This window comes from Acomys minous, assembly GCF_964271855.1.
Source record: "Acomys minous genome assembly, chromosome: 17".
Lineage (NCBI taxonomy): Eukaryota > Metazoa > Chordata > Mammalia > Rodentia > Muridae > Acomys > Acomys minous.
In genome coordinates this window covers 1,215,970-1,221,969 of record NC_140500.1, presented here as the reverse complement: position 1 = coordinate 1,221,969, position 6,000 = coordinate 1,215,970, and positions in this window count along the sequence as shown.

Genomic DNA, 6,000 nt, shown 5'->3' with positions numbered 1-6,000 from the left:
TGTCTATTTTTTGTCTATGATATCTTAAGTGACTGAGATTCTCTCTTCCATCTCTTGTATTCTGTCGATGAAGTTTGCCTCTGTAGTTCCTGTTCACTTAACCTAGTTTTTTTTTTTTTTAAATTTCCAGAATTCCCTTAGTCTGTTTTATTCATTGCTTCTATTTGTATTTTTTGGCCTTAAAGGGATTTATTCCTTTCCTCTTTTTTTTTTTTTTTTTTTTTTTTTTTTGGTCTTTTTCTCTATTTCTTTAAGGTGTTTATTCATTTCCTCTTTAAGGACCTCTTTCATCTTAATAAAGTTGTTTTTATGGTTTTTTACCTCTGCTTCAGCTGGCTCTAGCAGGATAGCTGGGCACTGGGGGTAACACATTGGCCTGGCTGTTAGTGTGTTTTTAAGGTGGTGTGTAGGCATCTGGGTTCGGGGTGATCATAGGTCTAGGTGCCAATTTCTGAGTTTGTCTTCTTTGGATGGGTGTTCTGTTCCTTGGTTTCTGTTGTCTCTCTGGTTTTCTGTCAGGTATGGCCTGTGGTTTAGCAGGGGGTGTCTATGCGGGTTGGGGGCTGAGACATGGCAAAGAGGAATGGAGTGGGAGACTTAGGATAGGGTGAGCAGACACTGAGAGAGTGGGGGAAGTCCACAGGTAGGCAGCCCGCATAGCCTCTGGCTGCTGCTCTCATTTTCTTTTATATTTATTTTCATTCTACAAAAAGCCAAACGCTCCCAACAGGTTGATTCTGTAGTTCTTGAGTGGTCCACTCATACTCCCAACATCACCTTTGGTTTCTTTTTTTGTACATAACTGTGATGTCCCCCATGGTTGCTCTGTTATAACAGAGTTGTTTTCACAACATGATAACCTTGTGCCATGTCTTTGGCACCCTTGGGCATAACTCACATGCCACCACTCCATGGATGGTCCCGTGCCCTTTCTCACTGTGGAGACTCTGTTAGTGGGCTTTGCACATTCTGCAACTGACAGAGGGGCAGAATCAGCTCACAGCTGCGGGTAAGACAGGACAAGTGACGCCGGAGAATGGGCAGCTGCCACAGGTACCTGTCTGGGTAAATTAAGCCTTATTAAGTATTCTGTCACAAAGGCTGCTTTCCTAATGAGCTCCTACTCATGCTCATTTACTTTTTCCAACTTGTTATTCTAGGAAAGCGAGCCACTGTCAGACTTCATTAGAAGAGTCTTCTGCAGCTCTGTGAATCTCGGGGCTCAGAGAGGGTGATTCCCATGCCTTCCTGGCATGTGGGTACTGTGCCTGGCTTCTTTCTCTTTTAAAAATGATTTTATTTATTTATTTTCTGTTCATTGGTGTTTTGCCTGTATGTATAGCTGTGTGAGGGTGTTGGAGCCCCAGAGGCTGAAGTTATAGACATGTGAGCTTCCATGTGGGTGTTGGGAATCGAACCTGTGACCTCTGGAAGGGCAGCCAATGCTCTTAACCATCGGGTCTCAGGTATCCCAGACTGGCCTGGAAGTTCCTATGTAGCCAACGACGACCTTCAATTCTGATCCTCCCGACTACAGGTCTACAACATCCCGTTTATTCTGTGCTGTGCTAGGAATTGAACCCAGGGCTTTGTGTTTGCAAGGCAAGCATTCTGCCAGCTGAGCTGCCTCCCCAGTGCCCTATGGTCGAGTGTTTGGATCCTCTTCTGATCACGCTTTAGATCTCAGTAGCTAAACTCTGTCAGGTGATAAGCATGGCTGAGTTGAGAAAAACAAAAACAAACAATTGGATCAATGGTTTTACCTACTGGTTCTAACAAGATTAATGAGTGATGTGGGGTGTCAGCTGAGGTGGTCTGAGAGTCTGCCATCTACTGACAATGGCAGGAGGGACTTAGCACAGACCACTGCATTTCCTGTGCTTCAGGATGTGCCATGGCCACTTCCATGTGTGGCAGAGTTAGAGAGCAACAGTGCAGAGATCTGAGCGTCGGGGCAGGCTCAGGCACATCTGTTCTGGCATTAGAGCAGCTGGTTTACAGCAGTAACCTAGAACACGTGGGCTGAGGGTCAGGCTGGAAACCAATTCAACAGAGCTGTGACGGAGGAAGCACTCGCCTAACATGAGCAGGGTCCTGGGTTTGAGCTTATATATCCAAACAAAGAAAATAACAGAAAAATAAAAGACAAGAACAGAGCTGGGCACAGTGGCACAAGCCTTTCATCCCAGTACTTGGGAGGCTGAGGCAGGAGGATCTCTGTGAGTTTGAGGCCAGCCTGGTCTACAAAGTGAGTCCAGGACAGCCAAGGCTACACAGAGAAACCCTGTCTCAAAAAACCAAAAAAGAAAGAAAAAGAAAACAAACAAATAGGACTGGAGAGATGGCTCAGAGGTTAGGAGCACTGGCTGCTCTTCCAAAGGTCCTGAGTTCGATTCCCAGCAACTACATGGCGGCTCACAACCATCTATAACGAGATCCTGTGCCCTCTTTTGGTGTGCAGGCATACATACAACCAGAAGACTGTATTAAATAAATAAATATTTAAAAAGAAAACAAACAACAAAAAGACCAACACTTCTTTTGTTTCTTACATTGCCAATGAAAATGTATTAGAGATTGTTAAGCTCCTTTTAAAATACCCAAGTATTTGCATACCACAGTGTCTTACCTGTGGTTTAATTTTATTTCAGAACATGCTTGGGAAATGCCTTCCCAGTCCACCCACAGAATGAAAGGTGTAGGATGGCTAGGTCAAGTTATGTCATAAATGACCAGACCAAAATTCAGGAGGACTCTCACCATCTAACCCCCTCCCTTGGTAACCATTCGGCCATGAGTGTGTACCACAGTCTACTCATGCAACCTCTGTGCTGCCAACGTCAAAGGAGTGCTGGGAGGACCCACGACATCTGGGCAGAGGCAGCAGTAGAATTCTGTGGGACTGACTGCCTTTACATCGCTAGAGTTCAGGGACCACTGCTTTTCAGCCCAGCAGGACCCAGTGACAGACAGGCTCCAGGTGCCCTTCAGTCCTTAATGTAAGGATGCACTGTGTGTGTGTGTGTGTGTGTGTGAGAGAGAGAGAGAGAGAGAGAGAGAGAGAGAGAGACAGAGAGAGAGAGAGAGAGAGAGAGAGAGAGAGAGAGAGAGAGAGAGAGAGAGAGAGAGCGCCCTGCTATGTAAGCTCCAGAAAGTGAAAGCTGAAGGCTCCGCTTTTCAGTTTCACTTCTGTAGGGACCACACGCGCACATGGGGCGCTCCTGCACCACCCTGGAAGGCGCCCTCGCCACCTCCATTCAGAAAGTCAGAATGCCCGCCCCCAGCACCCGTCCCCCGCCCCCGCGCGCACCGCCCCCACTGACTCTGCGAGCATCTGTTGGCATTTAGTGGCAAGGATTAAAAGGACTGGCGTCACTACAGTGCCACAAGCAGGAGATCTGAGTATGGACCTTATAGGAAAGGCTACTGCTAGAGATGGCAGATGCAGACGCTCGGCCCTGAAATTCCGGGCGGTGAATCTGGTGTGGAGGCGGGCAGGGGTTCCTCCCTGATGCCTATGGCTGTGTAATTAACTTCCCAAACAAACTAGTTTAAGGCACCACGTTTGCTTGACTGAGCACTGGCTGGCTGATCTTAAAGAAGTAGCGGCATGCTGCCTGCTGGGAGGCCCCTTCGTGGAGAAACACCCCATTCCAGGTCCGCTCACCGCAGGAGTTCCTCTTCCTCCGTGCTGCCGGCCTCCCTCCAAGGCTCACGGTCAGAGTCTATGTAGAGCAACAAGGAAAGAGGTACAGTTGCCAGGTAACCCGCCTCAGAGTTCGTGTCCCGTTACTGCCTCGGTATCCGATTATTCAAAATTGCACCCAGAAAGAGTGCACAGGGGGCACGGGGGTGGGGGTGGGGCGAGGAAGGGATAATGTAGGGGCACAAACAAACGTCTGGAGGTCAGGATCGCCAACGGCTGCAGGCCCTAGTATCCCACACTGAGATCTGGAAAGTGACGGGCTTGAGTATGAAGAGAAGACCTGAAAGAGAAGTGGAGCCGGAACTGGAGACTAGAGGAGGAGGGGGAAGCCTGCTGTGTGTGGCCAGCCCTGCCACCTGCGCCGAGCCTGAGCCGCCGCCGCCGAAGGCCGTGTCCGAGTCTGTGTTCCCAGGGCCAGAGGTTGGTGTCGATGTTCGTGGCTCAGATGACCATTGGAGAACAAGGGGGCATCCCTGTTGGGGCAGCAGCTGGACACCACGGGTATGTCCCGGGGCTGTGCAGAAGTGGCCACGCCCCTCACTGACTGAAGTGCTCTGGAGAACTGGTGGCAGCACTAGGGAGAGGAGGCACTGTGCCTCCTCTGCCTCACCCAGGCAGCACAGTGGCGCTGGCCCTGATGGCAGGGGTATGGGTGAGCCAGCCCTGAGCGGGGTGTGAGTGTAGGAGAGCTGACCCCTCCATTGCTATAGGGTGGCACGGACACAGACATGATGCCACTCCCATCACCCCCTATCCTTTACCACCACTGACCCGGTGGGCAGTCAGGAAAGCTGCCGGCTGGGTTAAGGGCCTGGGAAAGCAAGCCCTGCCCCCTCACTGGTTGTAGCACTACGGAGAGCTGGCCCTGTACTTCTGCCTCACACGGTGGAGCTGGCCCTGATGGTGAAGGCTTGGAAGAGCCAGCCCGGAGGGTGTGAGAGGAGGAGAGCTGGTCCAGCCCCGCGCAGGCTGCAGCACTAAGAAGAGTGGCCGGGTGCCTTGACTGGGCAGCACAATGGAGCTGGCCTTGGAGGCATGGGTGTGGGTGAGCTGGCCCGGAGGGCAGGAGAGCTGACCCTGCCACTGTTCATGGTAGCATTGAGTGGCCTAGCCAGAGCAGCGCTGGAGAGCTCACCCTGGTGGCGAGGACCAGCTCAGCAACCACCCAGGCTCAGATCCAGGGCTCTGAGTGGGCTTACACCACCAAATCTATGTCATGCACAAACAGCTGGGATGAGTGAAGGGCCCGGTCCTGCTGATCCAAAGCTGCAGATCTCCATGACACAGGGCAACAACAGGTTAACAGGAAGGAGGCCGGTGAGGATCCAGTATTGATGGTGTCACAGAAACCAGAGACCTCCAAAACCACTCACTGCAAGGAACATTTGCAAGTGAAGAGAGGGATACACAATACAGCTTCTATGATGAGATGTGTGCTGTGTGTGTGTGTGTGTGTGTGTGTGTGTGTGTGTGTGTGTGTGTGTTATTTGGGGGGCAGGTTGCAAGGGTGAAGGGTGGACATGAGGGGATGGGGAGATGGGTGGGACTGTGAAACTGATGAGTGTCACTGAGATGATGTGAAACTCACAATCAATAAAAAGTCAAAAAATAAAAACGAAGGGGCTGGAGAGATGGCTCAGAGGTTAGGAGCACTGACTGCTCTTCCAAAGGTCCTGAGTTCAATTCCCAGCAACCACATAGTGGCTCCCAACCACCTATCAGGTCCTCTCTGGTATACATGCAGGCATAACACTGTATACATGTTAGGATTCTGCTTCAGCCTGCCTGCCTGTGATGTCACTGCTCACCTGCCATGGGGGCGTGGCCCTGCCAGGACCATATAAAAGACAGACCCTCCGCGTGGCTCTTTTTGTTCTACCTCTACCTCTCCTCTCTACCTCTCTTTCTCCTCTCTTCCTCTCACGCTACTTTTCCTCTTTACCTCTCACTCTACCTCTCTCTGGGGGTACCCCTCCCTCCTTTCCTTCTCCCCCCTTGCTCATTAAATAAACTCTGTATAACATAATATCTGCCTGGTCCCTTGTATTATATCATTTGCCTTAATCTTTTATATGTATATAAAAGGCACACCTTTAATCCCAGAACTTGGAAGGCACAGGCACATTCACAACAGAATGATGTGAGTTTTAGGCCAGCCTGGTCTACAAAGTGAGTCTAGGACAGCCAAGGCTACACAGAGAAACCCTGTCTCGAAAACAAAAACAAAAACAAAAAACCCTGAAATCCCACCTACCCAGGTGTAATGGTGCTAGCACACTGGTGGCAGAGCACAG